General features: G+C 47.5%; 1 protein-coding gene across 1 annotated transcript in view; it reads left to right on the forward strand.

The window, feature by feature from the left end:
- TPH2 (tryptophan hydroxylase 2) overlaps positions 1 to 17,936 on the forward strand; it is a 552,487-nt gene that overhangs the window by 528,890 nt on the left and 5,661 nt on the right. The gene's annotated exons all lie outside the window — the stretch shown is intronic.

Consider the following 17,936-nt stretch of genomic DNA (forward strand, 5'->3'; position numbering starts at 1 on the left):
TCTCCTCTATCCCGGCTGGGGCAGCACTATGGTGCCTTAAAGCCCCCCTCAGGACAGGAGTGGTGTAGTGTTGAATGGATGGCTGAGTCCTGAGAGGTGCTCCACCTTACCTCGGAGAGGAGATACCACACCTCGGTCTGAGGTGCAGTACCCCTGTGGCGACTGAACCCTCAGGGACGCCACATCTCCTTCTTGTGTGTTGCCTTTAGCAGTAGGGCTCGCAGACCGGAAGGCCTGTACCTACTTTCAGTCAACTACCTTACTATCTTTAAATTTTTCTACCAATAGTAGTCTATGAAACTGATGTTTATGCCACCTGAGTGTGGCTGAGCAGAAAAGAAGCTTGAGCTGTTGCATGAGGTATCAGGGCTCCTAGCACAAAAGGCGTACACCGATCCCTCACCCACCTCATCTTAATTTGAAGTTAAATTCAAACCTGTTAATGCTGGCCCAGACCCTGATACCTCATGCATAGCTGATGGCTGACTGCTGCTGTGCCATTATAACATTTCAACTGTGAGTCAATTGATGCCACTTTTCCTGGTGTCTGCCCCTAATTTGAATTGTTTTGGCAGCTTTTGTAACGCTTTGAAGGTGTTGTCTATGCGTTTGGTCTTGCCTCCCATTGAACGCAATGGGATTCAGATATGTTCGACAAACTGTTCAACTTACTGTTCGGCGACCATCGGGGAAAGTCATAGATCAGAACAAAATCTATCCTTGAAAGGTTCTCTCACCTCTATTTAGAGGCAAATGTGGCGCCCAGCTGCGCTTGGTAACACAGATCCTAGAGGGGTGTATTGCCGTATTTCTCCACAAGAGGCCCCCACAGCATACACACACCTCCACTTTCCACCTCAGACCACCAGAGGGAGCCCGTTAGGGATGTAAATAGGGAAGGTGGAGCTAGGCAGTTCAGTTCCTAGCCTGCTAGAGTACAGTGCAGTCGAGCCAGAGCCTAGCTGTTCCTGCAGAAAGAGTTCAGTACAGTCTATAGAGTGAGTCCAGACTAGAACTCACAGAGCTCAGGATAGAGAGCTAGGAGTGTGCCGACACTCTGAGAGCGGCAAAGAAGAGCAGCGTCCCGGCCGTTAGTGTGTGTAGCCAAGTGAGGCTACGAGAGGGGCCGAAGGCGAGTGGAAAGTGAGGAACTAAGGGGGCACAGGAGCTTAACCAGCTCACCCCGAAGGTTATACCGGACATCGGGTCCGAGAGTCTACGTGGATCTTCATGACCAGTAGAAAACAACCGGAACCCCTGGCAAACTACATGTCCCAGGATCACCAAAAGCTGATATGTACCAGGGTCAGGAATCACAGAGACCCCAGAGAATAGGGAGAGTGATCTCAAACAGAAGGCCCTATCACCAAGTCAGCAGGTGCAGAACAGAAACCAAGTTAGGCCTAGCTCCAGGCAGGTCATAAACTTACTACAGAGAGGCACGAAACAGGAGGCCCTACACCCGCTCACTGGGGAGAATCGGACGTGCACCCCTCATCCTACAGTGCTCCGGGATGTGCCTGAATTTCCATCAGTAAAAGGTACTGAAGTGACTACCGTGTCTGTCCCCGTTCTTGCTCTGACCTGGCTGCATCCCCCTCTCCGTACGCTGCCCTGAGGCCTAGCTCCACCTGTGGGGAGCTATACCATCGAGCTGCATTATCATTGGCCTCAGTGGACTGCCGCAGCGCTGGTGATTCTCACCAGAAACCACAGGTGGCGTCACGAACTTTCATAAAATTAACAAACAATCCCCTTTTAACAGCTGACCCCAGGGTAAGGGCCCGGGAGCCGACCACCGCGACATCCCTAAGGCCAGGCAAAGGCCCGGGTACCGAGTCATCCCCATCCCCCTGGGCGAGTCACAAACATTATACAAAAAAATAAATAAAGTCCTACCTCCTGCAATAGGTGATTGATTCAGGCTCTACCTAAAGTCATTTTCTGGAATAACCAGCTGCCTTGAGGAATTTCTAAACTGTAACTAAGTTTACGTACTGTACATGTGCAAGGTTGAAGTGAAAACCTATACATTTAAAAGCACATGCTCACAACATATAAGTTCATTTGCTCTAAATGCAATGTATTGTTATAAATATTCTTAAAACTAAGATGACACTATAATAATGTTTATGTGTATTCATTAACCGCTTCGCGACGCCCCACTGTATATAAACGTTGGCGCTGCCTGGGCTCTGTGCAGCGCCGACGTTTAAAAATGGTGGGTGGTCCCGCAGCGCTCAGGACCCCCAGGGTCCTGCAAGCGCTGCGGTATCGGTTCAGAGCGATAGCTCTGACATGTGGCATCATGGGGACCTGATTGGATCAGGTCCCCATGATGTTAACCTGTTCCTATCTTCTAGATGCTGCGATCCATAGCGATCGCGGCATTTAAAAGATAGTGACAGCTGGTGGTCGGCGATCGGGACCCCCCACATACCTTAGTAGCGGCGGGGATCCCGGTGCTGTGACCTCTGACATCATCGAGACCTGATTGGTTCAGGTCTCGATGATGTCAGCGTCACACCAGCCAATCAGAGAGATCACTAGGGAAGTTTGTTTTAGCAACAAACTTTCCCGGGCGATCTGGCTGATAAATACACTGTCTCTCATCCGATCTCAGTGAGAGAGCAGAGGAGAAACAGTGTGACAAGAGCTGTCAGCCTTGCCACAGTAAAAGTGAAAAAAAAAAGAAAAAAGAAAGTAAGAGTTAGGGTTAGTCAGTCCTGTCAGATCAGTCAATCCTGTCAGTCAGTCAGTCCTGTCAGATCAGTCAGTCCTGTCAGATCAGTCAGTCCTGTCAGATTTGTCAGTCAGTCAGTCCTGTCAGATCTGTCAGTCAGTCAGTCCTGTCAGATCTGTCAGTCAGTCAGTCCTGTCAGATCAGTCAGTCAGTCAGTCCTGTCAGATCAGTCAGTCCTGTCAGTCAGTCAGTCCTGTCAGATCAGTCAGTCATGTCAGTCAGTCAGTCCGGTCAGATCAGTCGAGTCAGTCCTGTCAGTCAGTCAGTCCAGTCAGTCCTGTCAGTCAGTCAGTCCTGTCATATCAGTCCAGTCAGTCCTGTCAGATCAGTCCAGTCAGTCCTGTCAGATCAGTCAGTCCTGTCAGTCAGTCCTGTCAGTCAGTCAGTCCTGTCAGATCAGTCCAGTCAGTCCTGTCAGTCAGTCAGTCCTGTCAGATCAGTCCAATCCGGTCATTCCAGTCCGGTCAGTCCAGTCCAGTCCGGTCAGTCCAGTCCTGTCCCGTCCGTTCAGTCCAGTCAAAAAATATAAAAATAAAATGGCCTGTCAGACTTATACCACAGAGGAGGTGTATACCCTGCTATGTTCTGACACTGATGACAGTGCAATCTCAGATGGAGATGTGGATTTTGAGGGCTTTAGTAGCGGCGACACTGAGAGCTCAGAAATGAGCAGTGATTCTGGTCCATCCTCAAGCCCAAGGACCAGTACAGCAATAGGGGCAAATAGCGCTAAAGGAGAAACGTCTCCAAATCAGGGAACACTGCCCAGTACAAGCGCTGTCCCTGCTACTAGTGAATTGGCGCACGCCAGTGTACAAGGGGCTTTGCCACATGATCTAGCATTTCCCAGATGGGAGGCTTCGGATTCGGCTGCTCCATTCAGCCCTGATTTCAACGCCACTCCTGATATAAATATGGAGGTGGAAGATTTTGGGCCAATTCATTTTTTTAATTTGTTTTTTACAGACAGCTTGCTAGAGCATATTGTCGTGCAAGCAAATTTATATGCGTCCCAATTCATAAGCCAGAATCCCCGATCTTACTATGCTAGGGCAAATTTATGGACACCAACTAATGTCCCGGAAATAAAAAATTTTTTAGGACTTACATTTGCCATGGGGCTTGTTAAAAAACCGAGCATTCGATCCTACTGGTCCAACCACCCTGTTCAAGCCACCCCTATGTTTTCAGTTGCTCTTACTAGGACCCGTTATGAAATGCTCATGCGGTTTTGGCATTTTAACGACAATAGTCAATGCCTGCCCAGAAATGCCCCAGAACATAACAGGTTATATAAAATTAGACCCAACATTGAAAATTTGTCAGAAAAATTCTTAAGGCTCTACACCCCAACACAAAATATTTCTATAGATGAGTCCCTTGTAAAATTCAAAGGAAGACTGCACCTCAAGCAATTTATCCCATCTAAAAGGGCAAGGTTTGGCATAAAGATCTATAAAATGTGCGAAAGTTCAACCGGATACACACCCGCTTTCCGCATATATGAGGGGAAAGATAGCCAGCTAAACCCATCAGGATGCCCTACTTATCTGGGGACATCTGGAAAAATTGTTTGGGAGCTGATAAGTCAATTTTTTCAAAAAGGCTACAATCTGTACGTGGACAATTATTACACCAGTATACCCCTATTTAAAAGTCTGGTTGAACACAACATCGGGGCTTGTGGGACCATCCGTAAAAACCATCAGGGGTTTCCACAACCATTGGTCAACCAAAAGTTTCAATAGGGGCAGTTAGGGGCTGTACGCAGCGGAGAGCTGCTTGCCCTGAAATATAGGGATAAGAGGGATATTTTTGTCCTCAGCTCGATCCACACAGATGCCACAAGGGCCACTGTAGAACTAGGATCCACCACTCCGAAGCAAAAACCTGTGTCAGTCATTGACTACAACAAACACATGGGGGGTGTGGACCTTGCAGACCAGGTTCTACAGCCATACCAGGTATCAAGAAAATCCTATACCTGGTATAAAAAGTTGGTTATTTATTTGTTTCAGGTGGCCACATACAATTCTTTTGTGTTGTACAAAAAAAGCAGGAAATTCAGATCCTTTTCTTGACTATCAAGAAAAGGTAATTGAAAATCTTGTTTTTCAAATTGTTAGCCCCGCTCATCCATTAGAATCTGAGGATGTGAAAAGACTCACTGAGCGACATTTTATTGCACTTATTCCAACAACGGAAACAAGAAGGAACCCCCAGAAAAGATGTCGTGTATGTACTAAGAGAGGAATGAGGCGTGATACCCGCTACTATTGCCCACAATGCCCATCATTGCCAGCCTTATGCGTCACTGACTGCTTTAAAATCTTCCACACAGAACCACGTTTTTAAACTGTAAAAATGTATCCCAATTTGTCATTCAAACATTTGGTTCATTTAGTGAATGACACATTCAAGTAGAGCTCACTTAATTTCCAGGGGTGGGGTTCTCCAGAATCTAAACCTTCCATTGCGTGCTTGTTTCTGGAAATCATCCATTGAGTTAAAATGGTCACTAAACCCATAGATGAATTCCCAGAGGGGTGTCATTTCCAAAATGTGGTCATTTCAGGGGGGATTCTTTAATTCTGGTACTTAGCGCCTCTGAAAAGTGCCAGAACAGCAGAATCCCCCCTGAAGTGACCCCATTTTGGAAATGACACCTTTCTGGGAATTCATCTATGGGTTTAGTGACCATTTACCTATCTACTTATTTTCCCACCACTAGATTAATTTATACAGAGGAGTAGATTGTAAAATTCAGTCACTTGTTGGGGGTTTCCTCTGTTTAGGCACCCCAGGGGCTCTCCAAATGCAACATGGCGTCCGCTATCGATCCCAGCCAAATTTCCATTCCAAAAGTCAAATGGCGCTCCTTACATTCCGAGCCATGCCGTGCGCCCAAACAATGGCTTTGCACCACATATGGGGTATCAGCGTGCTCAGGAGAAATTGCACAACACATTTTGGGGTCCATTTTTTCTGGCTGCCCTTGTGAAAATTAAAAATTTGAGGCTAAAGTAGCAGTTTTGTGTTAAAAATGTGTTTTTTTTATTTTCACACTTCAACATTATAAAATTCTGTGAAGCCCCTGGGGGTTCAATGTGCTCACCACACATCTAGATAAGTTCCTTGAGGGGTCTAGTTTCCAAAATGGGGTCACTTGTTGGGGGTTTCCTCTGTTTAGGCACCTCAGGGGCTCTCCAAATGCAACATGGCGTCCGCTATCGATTCCAGTCAAATTTCCATTCCAAAAGTCAAATGGCGCTCCTTACCTTCCGAGCCATGCCGTGCGCCCAAACAGTGGCTTTGCATCACATATGGGGTATCAGCGTGCTCAGTAGAAATTGCACAACACATTTTGGGGTCCATTTTTTCTGGCTGCCCTTGTGAAAATTAAAAATTTGAGGTTAAAGTAGCAGTTTTGTAAAAAAAAGTTAAATGTTCATTGTTTTCTTCCACATTCCAAATATTCCTGTGAAGCACCTGAAGGGTTAATAAACTTCTTGAATCTGGTTTTGAGCACCTTCAGGGGTGCAGTTTTTAGAATGGTATCACTTTTGGGTATTTTCTGTCATAAAGGCCCCTCAAAGTCACTTCAAATAAGATGTGGTCCCTAAAAAAATGTTTTTGTAAATTTTGTTGTAAAAATGAGAAATCGCTGGTCAACTTTTAACCCTTATAGCTTCCTAACAAAAAAAAATTTTGGTTCCAAAATTGTGCTGATGTGAAGTAGACATGTGGCAAATGTTATTTATTAACTATTTTGTGTGATATATCGCTCTGATTTAAGGGCATGAAAATTCAAAGTTTGAAAATTGCAAAATTTTCTAAATTTTCGCCAAATTTCCGATTTTTTCACAAATAAACGCAAGTGATATCAAAGAAATTTTATGACTATCATGAAGTACAATATGTCACGAAAAAACATTCTCAGAATCAGGGGAATGGGGAATCCGTTGAAGCGTTCAAGAGTAATTACCTCATAAAGTGACAGTGGTCAGAATTGAAAAAATTGGCCCGGTCACGAAGGCAAAAACAGGCTCTGGTGCAAAGTGGTTAAGATCCTCACCAGAGAATATTTACAAAACAATTATTCAAATACTGCAAAATTACTCTGAAGCACTACTGCATTTCACAAAAGAATAAGGTTAAAAGTGCAGTTAGATGTGGTGAGGCCAGTAGGGACTTGTCTCCTGGACTAGTTATCTCATTCTTGGCCATGATGTTAGCAATGTGTAGTTCTAAAATGCCATATCATTTCAGGAAAAAAACATAGCTGTTTAGAATACAGGCACCAGTCTCTATTTTATGCTGCTTGTGGTCTCTGTTTTATGCTGCCTGTGGTCTAGAAAACATGAATAAGCTGACTGGTTCCCTTTAAAGCATTCTCTAGAGCTTTGAGGTAATTAAAGTAGCTACAGCAATTTTCAGGAGCACATGTTTTGTGTATACTTACTCTTAAGTTTATTTTGTGACTTTTGGTAATATTGATATATGTGGAGCAACTGATTAAGCTTTGGATGAAAAGAACCTTTAACTTTCAGATTGTACTTGTCATTTTATATAGATGTGTGGGATAGCATGGAGTCACCTCAGTCTTTTCTATGTGAGCCTATTTGGTCTGATAGAACTTTCAGGGATTCAAGATCAGCGGGATTACATGTCACTAGTTGGCTCTCTTTCTGCTTGCCAGCATGTTGAGAACATCAGGTCACTAGTTGGCCCTTTTTCTGGTTGCCAGCGTGTAGAGAACACCAGGTCACTAGTTGGCTCTCTTTCTGCTTGCCAGCATATAGAGAACACCAGGTCACTAGTTGGCTCTCTTTCTGCTTGTCAGCATGTAGAGAACACTAGGTCACTAGTTGGCTCTCTTTCTTCTTGCCAGCATGTAGAGAACACCAGGTCATTGGTTGACTCTCTTTCTGCTTACCAGCATGTAGAGAACACTTGGTCATTGGTTGACTCTCTTTCTGCTTACTAGCATGTAGAGAACACCAGGTCATTTGTTGGCTCTCTTTCTGCTTGCTAGCATGTAGAGAACACCAGGTCATTGGTTGGCTCTTTTTCTGCTTGCCAGCATGTAGAGAACACCAGGGGACTAGTTGGCTCTTTTTCTGCTTGTCAGCATGTAGAGAACACCAGGGGACTAGTTGGCTCTTTTTCTGCTTGTCAGCATGTTGAGAACATCAGGTCACTTGTTGGCCCTTTTTCTGGTTGCCAGCGTGTAGAGAACACCAGGTCACTAGTTGGCTCTCTTTCTGCTTGCCAGCATATAGAGAACACCAGGTCACTAGTTGGCTCTCTTTCTGCTTGTCAGCATGTAGAGAACACTAGGTCACTAGTTGGCTCTCTTTCTTCTTGCCAGCATGTAGAGAACACCAGGTCATTGGTTGACTCTCTTTCTGCTTACCAGCATGTAGAGAACACTTAGTCATTGGTTGACTCTCTTTCTGCTTACTAGCATGTAGAGAACACCAGGTCATTTGTTGGCTCTCTTTCTGCTTGCTAGCATGTAGAGAACACCAGGTCATTGGTTGGCTCTTTTTCTGCTTGCCAGCATGTAGAGAACATCAGGGGACTAGTTGGCTCTTTTTCTGCTTGTCAGCATGTAGAGAACACCAGGGGACTAGTTGGCTCTTTTTCTGCTTGTCAGCATGTAGAGAACACCAGGGGACTAGTTGGCTCTTTTTCTGCTTTCCAGCATGTAGAGAATACCAAGTCAGTAGTTGGTTCTCTTTCTTCTTGCCAGCATGAAGTGAACACTAGGCCACAGGATACATTGTGCCATTTCTACCATACAAATTTAGGCACAACTCGGAATTACATCTAAATTTTACGACTTTTGGCTTTTTCACGCTAGTTTCTTCCAGCTCCAAATAAATGGGCAGAAATGTCCGGAAGGATGGGATGCCACTAGTGATGAGCGAGCATACTCGCTACTGCTCAGTGCTCACCCGAGCATCTCACTGCTCGAGATGCTTGGCGCTCGCCGAGTATTTCCGGGTTGCTCGGGCGGGAACTCAGGTCCCCTCCCTGCATGTTTGGCGCTCTTTAGAGAGCCAATGAACATGCAGGGATTTCCTGCCATGCACTGTAATGCCGTAGCCATGTTGGTTGTGGGCATTACAGTGATTGGCTGGCCGCACAGCGTCATCAGGTCTATATCAGACCTGGCGTCGCCATGCTCGTCACAGTCACTCCAGATCAGACAGTGTAGGGAGAGCTGCTGCTGTGTCAGGGAGAGATTTGATCGTGTATTAGGTAGTGTAGGGAGAAAAACCGTACATTACACATATCCATCTTAACAAACAGTCTTTCTGACGACTAATCCATGTGCAGATGACACGCCTCCAGAGCCGTGGGGTACTCGGCAGCCGGGCCTCTGGATGCCGGTGGGGGGTATCATGGTGGCTGACCCGGTCCGTGGCCCAGGGCGGTCAACAAAAGGGGAATTATTTATAGGGGATTTGGAAAGTTCGTGATGCCACCTATGGAATGCGGCTCAGGGGTGCCGCCGCTGCAGAGCAGTCCTCTGGAGCTGGTGGTACGGCAGCAGGGATGGTGTGGCTCTCCACAGGTAGAGCTAGATCCAAGGCAGTGTAAGGTGGTATGGGTTGCGCTGGGCGTTGTAGTGCAGGGAGGGAATGATGGCGCAGACGAAATAATGGACAGAGGCGGTGCGGTGCAGTCATCCGAGTCTTTACTCACAGTTCTTTAGTTCCTCAGGGTGCACTGTCAGCTTACAGCCTCCCGCGTCGTGCTGCATTCACCAGGCAGGGGTTCAGTGCTTCCTCAGGTAGATCAGGGGTACCTGGCAGAACCCCACTTTCACGTGTTCCTATTTAGACCGTCTTCACACTGGGTCTTTCTCCCTCCAGCCCTGCACTGCCCACTCTCAATCCCACTCGGGTGCTCTGAAGTCCCTCCTGTCCGTCGGAGTTCACAAACCTGCTTGACCCTCATGGGGATTAGAATGCGGCTTACGATCCCCCTGTCTTCTGACAGGTGCGGGGCGTATGGGTGCCTTCCTGCACTTGCCGTACCCCCTAGGATCCCTTCTTAGAAAGGAGCCTACTCCCTGCTCCCCTCCTGGGCCTCTGACACTGGGCCCTACTTGTGGAGCAGAGCTCCTACTGAGACTCTGCTCCCAGACTGTTCTTCTGAACTGTCCTCTCACTACTGTTCTGCCACCCTAAGATGGCTTCCCTATTTTACACTCCTACCAAAGTGCTCCCCCTAACTACTTCCTCCACCCACACCCACTACTGGTTCTCCCTACCTTTGTGTTCCCCCCACTCCAGCCAGGGTCAGGGCTCTGCAGAAACATACATTGCGTCTTGCCCCTCCAGACGGCCTGGAGTAGTGTAGCGTTGGATGCAGGTGTTTGGGGTTCCGGGCAGCACTCCCTCCTTTCCTGACAGAAGGAGACACCACACCTCTGGGTGAGGTGCAGTACCTCTGTGGCGACTGAACTCTCAGGAGCGTCACACATAGATATCAGGCAGGCAGGGTGTATAGGCAGGCGGTGTATATAGCAGACTGCAGTGCATATAGCACAAGAGGCTCCATTCCAATTCTGTCTTCTGCTTCTGTTAGATATTTCTATACAAAAGCCCAGGTCTCAGAGGCCAGGAATACTTTTCTTTGAATCTTAATCCTCATTATTTGCTTAAAAATCAATCCAGAGAACACTGTTTTTCTGTGCCATTTTCTTGTTTTGGGAGAGGTGCTGTTGCGTCAGGGACAGATTTGCTTGTGTATTAGGTAGTGTAGGGAGAAAAACCGTACATTACTCATATCCATCTTAACAAACAGTCCTTCTGAGGACTAATCTATCTGCAGAGATATCAGGCAGGCAGGGTGTATAGGCAGGCAGTGTATATAGCAGACTGCCGTGCATATAGCACAAGAGGCTCCATTCCAATTCTGCCTTCTGCTGCTGTTAGATATTTCTATACAAAGGCCCAGGTCTCAGGGGCCAGGAATACTTTTCTTTGGATCTTAATCCTCATTATTAACTTAAAAAGCAATCTAGAGAACACCATTTTTCTGTGCCATTTGCTTGTTGGCACTGCAGAATACAGCCAGGTCCTTTCCATATTAGAGCGCTAGAAATCCAGCTATTTAAAACTGTGTTTTCTCCGTCAAATGGATCACATATACATTGTCAGAAAATACTGCCATTTCTGGCCTCCATTAAAAATTTCCTTTAGTGTGTCATTGAAGCAATTCACCGCAGTTTGCTGTTTAAACTACTTACCTACAGGCCAGGTATTTAAAACTCTATTTTCTCTATCACACGGATCACATATAAGTTCGCTCCAAACTCAGTTATTTGTAGTGAGCTTGGAGGATACTGTCCTCCATTTAAAATGGGCAAGGCACGTGGCAAGGGTCGGGGAACTGGACGTGATGGTAATGGTGCATGCAGAGGCCGAGGACAAGGCCGTGGGCAAGCCGAAATTGTGCCACAACAAACACCAACATCTCGCCTGACCTTCCTGTCCCAATTTCTAGGGGACCGCAGCACACCACTAATGAACCCAGAGCAGTGTCAAAAGGTTGTTGGTTGGAGAGCGGATAATATTTCCAGTCACTTAGCCACCACCACAACCACCCTGTCTTCCACACGGTCAAGTCTCAGTAGCCGTGAGTCTGGACCGCATATTCCTCACCCTGATCCTCCTTCCTCCCACCATGCCGAGTGCCCAGAGACAACTGATCCCACACTTGGACACTCTGAAGAGCTGTTCACTTTTACATTTATAGATTCGGGCCTCTCGCCCGGTCCACTTGAAGCGGGGCAAGAAGAGATCGCCTGTAGCGATGCCCAAATATTTGAGCGGCCACGGTCACATGAAGGTGATGGTGGGAAAGTGTCACAAGAAGTGGACGATGATGAGGGCACAATTGCAAGAAAGTAAGGAGGAGGACCAGGTTGCGGAAGTGGAAGACGAGGTGGTGGATAATATAGTAACTGACCCAACCTGGCAGGAGGACATGCAGAGCGAGAACAGCAGCACACAGGGGGAGGGAGGAAGAGCACCCCAACAGGCAGGAAGAAGCAGTGTAGTGGCCGCAGACAGAAGGCAGGCAACCGTTTCCTGTAACACCAACACGAAGGAAGTTGCCAGTACAACTGTTAGGTCTTCCCGAGTCTGGTTGTTTTTTAAAGACTTTGCCGATAACCCCAAAAAGGCCATTTGCACCACCTGCCAGGCCAGCATCAGCAGGGGTGGCAAAACGACCAGCCTGACCACCACCAGCATAATCAGGCACATGGCAGCAAAGCACCCGACTTTGTGGGCTGAACCCCAGGGTCCAGGAACAGTGGTTGCGGGTGGCACGATTGCTTCTTCCGCTGTTGTGCTTGCAAGCCAATCCCCTGTCCATGGTGCATACGAAGACGCCTCCTGCCCTGCACCTGTCGTTGCACACTCTCAAGTAGCAGCATCAGGAAGCAAGTCCATGTCCTTGTCCCAGCGCAGCATTCAGTTGTCCATACCCCAGTCCTTGGAAAGCAAGCGCAAATATGCAGCCAACGCCCCACAGGCCACACTACCAAATTCTCACATTTCACGACTGCTTGCGCTCGAAATGTTGCCTTTTAGGCTCATGGAGACGGAAGCATTCCGCAATCTGATGGCGGCGGCCGTCCCTCGGCACTCGGTCCCCAGCCACCACTATTTCTCCCGGTGTGCCGTCCCCGCATTACACAAGCACGTGTCCCAAAACATTAGCCGTGCTCTCAACAACGCAGTTACCGGTAAAGTCCACCTTACCACGGATATGTGGACAAGTGCTTGTGGGCAGGGACAGTACATCTCGCTGACGGCACACTGGGTTAACATAGTGGAAGCCGGGACCCAGTCGGACCTTGGGACGGAACACGTCCTCCCGACGCCAAGGATTGCGGGCCCTAGGTCAATCAGGAATGCCCCCACGGTCTACAGCTCCTGCACGTCATCCTCCTCAGCCTCCTCCTCCTCTTCAGCCTCTATCTCTGAAATGACCACATCAGTCACAAGCTGGAAGCACTGCAGCACTGCCTCGGCCAAGCGGCAACAGGCTGTGCTGAAGCTAATATGCTTAAGTGAAAAAACGCACAATGCTGAAGAGTTGTGGACAGCTCAGAAAGAGCAGGCAGATCTGTGGCTCACACCGCTGAACCTACTGTCAGGCATGGTCGTGTGTGACAATGGCCGGAACCTGGTGGTGGCTCTAAGGCGAGGCGAGCTTACACACGTACCATGCCTGGCCCATGTGCTTAACTTTGTGGTTCAGCGGTTTCTCAAATCCTACCCGGAGCTGCCGGATCTGCTTGTTAAAGTACGCTGCCTGTGTGCGCATTTTAGAAAGTCAGCTACAGCTTCCGCCGCCCTTGCAGAGTTTCAGCAGCGTTTGCATCTTCCGGCTCACAGACTCGTGTGTGATGTCCCCATGCATTGTAACTCTACACTGCAGATGTTGGGAAGGATTTGTGAGCAGAAGAGGGCAGTTGTTGAGTACAAGCATCAACAAGGCCGTCGGTATTCAGTTCAGACTCCACACATAAGACCTCAGGAGTGGACATGGATGTCAGACATATGTACCATCCTCCAAAACTTTGAGGACTCCACCAAGATGGAGAGCGACGATGACGCCATAATTAGCGTCACCATCCCTCTTCTCTGTTTTCTGAAACGCTCTCTGCTCACAATCAAAGAGGATGCATTGCAGGCGGAGCACGATGAGATGGAGCAAGGAACCATACAGAGTGATTACACACAGCCAAGCCTCATCTCATCCCAACGTGGATTGGGTGACAATGAGGAAGAGGAGGAGGAGGAAGGACAGGAGCTAGTTTCATGCACTATAGACGGTACTACCTGCACAGCTGTCATGCCGTCTGTACAGCGTGGATGGCCAGAGGACAGAGAAGAGGAGGAGGTGGAGTAGAGCATGGTCAGTCATCCTCTTGGTGAGGACACGGAAGTCTCGCCTGTTAGTAGTCTGGCACACATGGCTGAGTTTATGTTACGCTGCCTTTCCCATGACCCTCGCGTTCTCAAATTTTTGGGTGACAGTCATTACTGGTTGGTGACACTTCTAGACCCACGCTGCAAGGAGAACTTTATATCTCTTATTCCTGAGGCGGACAGGTCTACAAAAATGGGGCAGTACCAGAAGGGCCTTGTTGCGTAACTATTAAAAAAATTCCCATCTGAAAAAGCTGGCGGCAGAGGGCACACTTCGTTGGACAACCAAGGAGTACAGGCGAGAAAGACACAACTTCAATCCAGCAGAGGCAGGGTAACACTGCCAAAGTTCTGGGAGAGTTTTCTCAGACCCTCCCATCGCACAGGCCCTGAGGCGCGGGGTACTCTCACAAGGAGTGCAAAGTTTGGGGAGATGGTGAGGGAGTACCTTGCCGACCATAACAACGTCCTCCGTGATTCCTCTGTGCCTTATAATTATTGGGTATCCAAGCTAGATACGTGGAATGAACTGGCTCTGTATGCCTTGGAGGTACTGGCCTTCCCTGCCGCTAGCGTTTTTTAGTGCCGCTGGTGGATTTATAACTGATAAGCGCATCCGCCTGTCAACTGAAATTGCTGACAGGCTGACTCTTATAAAAATGAACAAGGGCTGGATTGGGCCAGACTTCTCAACACCACCGAATGAAAGCAGCATAACATAAACTCAAATTCAGTGTCTTTTCTTGGGAGGTGTATTCCCATGCACCTTTTCACACCCACTCATGGGTATACGCTTCCTGATTTTGTCTATTTGCTCTTGTCCTACTCCTTCTCCTCATCCTCCACCGCCATATCACCAGGGTGACCGTGGTCCGTGATGCAACACCCACATAATTTTTTAATGGTGTTTATGATGCACGTGAAAAAAATTTTTTATACAGTATGTTCATGTATACACCCCAGGGGTAAATGTTTGTCAGTCCATACACTTAGTGCATGGGCATTACAAGTATAGGAGGCCCGCTCCTTTCTAATGGGAACATTTTTTTTATGAGGCCCTCCTCCATGTCTCTTCCAAGGGGCATTGAAGTGCCTCCAAATTTTTGGCAGCCCTTGCATTCACTGCATAGGCCAACACTATGGGAGACTCTCTCCTTTCTAATGGGAATTTATCGTTACTGTGGCCCTGCTCTATGTGTCTTTAAATTCTTAGTGGGGTTTTTCCTAAAATTGGTCAGCCGTTGGACTCACTGCATACCCTATAACTGTATAGCAGACCCTCTCCTTTCTAATGGGAACATGTCGTACTTGTTACTGTGGCCCTGCTCTATGTGTCTTTAAATTCTTAGTGGGGTTTTTCCCAAATTTTGGCAGCCCTTGCAGTCACAGCATGGGCATTATCACTATAGGAGACCCGCTCCTTTATAATGGGAACATTTTTTTTAATGAGACCCTCCTCTATGTCTCTTCAAAGGGGTGTTGGGTTGCGTCCAAATTTTTGGCAGCCCTTGCAGTCACTGGATACGCAATAACAGTATAGGAGACCCACTTGTTAATAATGGGAACAACAAAGCATAGCCGGCTGATGGCTCTCTAACAATAGCTAGGGCCTTTTAAGAATAGTAAGGGCCGTCTGATGTCCCTATAAAAATAGGCTTTATGACTTTCAGAGTCCCTCCATCATAAATAAAAATGGATGTGTCTGATGATGTGTCACACACCACATTGCCAGATAAGGTTGTAAAATGTTAAAATGACATTTCCCGGTGAATGCATTTGTCTTAAAAAATAACGTAAAATAAACAAAACAATATGATCTTTCTTTAGTATAAAAAACAGTGTCACCAATTTAACTTCAATGGAATCACATTGTTCAGCTCATGCACCTCCTCCTCCATCTCCGAAATGATCACATCAGTCACAAGCTGACAGCAGTGCAGCACTGCCTTGGCCAAGCGGCAACAGGCTGTGCTGAATATAACATGCTTAATGCTTAATTGACAAATCACCCAGCGCTGCAGAGTTGTTGAAAGCTGTAACACAGCAGCCTGATCTGTGGCTCTCACCGTTGGACATACAGCCAGGCATGGTCGTGTGTAACAATGGGCGGAACCTGGTGACGGAGAAATGACAGCTGGGGTAGATACAGTTTCCCTCTATGTCAGTCCTTTCACCGAGCTAAAGAATATTGCTGTGGTGAAATACAACTACCACTGAGAAGCTGTTTCAGGTTGAAAAACATTGTGCCCACCAGAGGATTTGATTCTGAGGGCTAACCTTTCTCACCCGCTCAAGAGCCCCATAGCAGCTGCAAAGTTAGCGCTATCATGAACTCTCCTGAGGTAGAAGCCAAGGCACACCAGAGGTTTCTCTTGTAGGACCGTCCAACCCAGCCGAGAAGCAGTTCTGGCTAAGAAAAGTGTGTGGGAAGGTTCCCGGACACTCTATGGCTGCTTTTTAAGTGAGGAGGAAACACACGCAAACAAAAACATACAAAGTCCGTGTAGATGTTGTCCTTTCTAGGATTTGAACCCAGGATCCCAGCGCTGCATGGCTGCTAACCACTGATCCAATGTGCTGCCGCTCACCCTCTAATATCTAACAGGCTGGAGAAATTTGCACCTACTGCCACTCTATCTTCAGCTCCTTTGTGAGAAAATGTATTTGGGCAGCCACTCAGTCTACCAAATAAAATTCCTGAGAAGGAAATTGGGGATGGCTTCGCTACTGGTACTGGGGGCAGTGCTAATACCATTGGGTCGTACCATAGTTTGCTGGAAATATTCCAGGCTGGTCGGAGGCAAGAAAATTCCCACAGAAAAGTACCAGCAGTAATGTTCAGGCCACATTTCAAGTGCAAGCAGATTTAGAGGACTTCCTGGGAGAAATGACACGCAGGGTAGATACGGTTTTCCTATATGCCAGTCCTTTCACCGAGCTAAATACACCTCTTAGCAAAAAAAGTTGTGGACTGGCTCCGTACCGTCCCTGGCCACATTCACCTGTCCACGTGTTTGTGGTTAGGCGGTCCTTCCCAGTAAGTGCACTGGGGAGGGCACAGGTAATGTTGTGGAACCCGTGCTTGTGGAAGGCGGAGACGATACCGGGAAATATAGTGGCGGCTGGGGACCGAGTATGAACACCCGGCCGCTGCCGGCATGAGATTGTGAAAATCCTCCGCCTCCACGAGCCTAAAAGGCCACATTTCAAGTGCAAGCAGCTGTCAAAAATTTGGCAGTATAGTATTGCAGGCTGCGCGTGGGTGGGTGGCTGCCTGCATACTTGCACTTGCATTCCAAGGAATGGGGTAGGGACAACTGAACGCTGCAGTGGGACAAGGACGTGGACGGTGATTGTTGCAACGACAGGTGCATGGCGGGAGGCATCTTCACATGCTCCAAGGATCACTTATGATGGGCACACTTTAGGCAGTGACCTGGGAGTTAGAGATGCTTCCAGAGGTCTTCACCATGCTGTTTCCATGTCTTTTTAGCACTGTATGCATGTGTCTGATGATGTGTCACACACCACATGGCCAGATAAGCTTGTAAAATGTTAAAATGACATTTCCAGGGGAATGCATTTGTCTTGGTTGAAAGCAATTCAAAAGTGCAAAAACGCATCAAAAATGCTACGTGTGAACATAGCCCAAGTTGTGGAGGAGTATTTTTGTATTTGTATTATTTATTTTGCCTTCTATACAAGTCATTATCCTGGAAAGGATGTTCCTTAACATATTTCCCAGGAAAATCCATTTTGTTTTTGTTTTTGTATGTTTTATTGTGAGTCCGTAAAGGTGGCGTAATACTCTGACCACGTTGCTGACAGCAGTGATCTGGGAGTCAGAGATGCTTCCAGGGGTCTTCCCCATGCTGTTCCCATGTCATTTGAGTACTGTTCCCATCGATTTGGGCAATTTTTAGGCCCTCTGCAGCCCGCCGGGGTGAGACGCCTGAAAAATGCTCGAGTTTCCCATAGACTTACATTGGGCTCATTGCTCTGGTCGAGCACCCGAGTATTCCAATTTGCCCGACCCGAGCAATGATTCCCCCAGCATTTTAGTGCTCGCTCATCACTAGATGCCACAGATGGTTTAATTCATGACTAGCTGTGGCGTTCTCTGATTTATGGTGTAGTGCATGGAGGTGCACGCCACTCATCAGATGCTCCTGATTCATGAATCAGGAGAGTTTGACTCCTGCACAACTCTCATCATGACCGTCATGAAC

The sequence above is a fragment of the Phyllobates terribilis genome, unplaced genomic scaffold, assembly GCF_046119375.1.
Source record: "Phyllobates terribilis strain yellow unplaced genomic scaffold, ASM4611937v1 Scaffold_11__3_contigs__length_659146591, whole genome shotgun sequence".
Taxonomy (NCBI): domain Eukaryota; kingdom Metazoa; phylum Chordata; class Amphibia; order Anura; family Dendrobatidae; genus Phyllobates; species Phyllobates terribilis.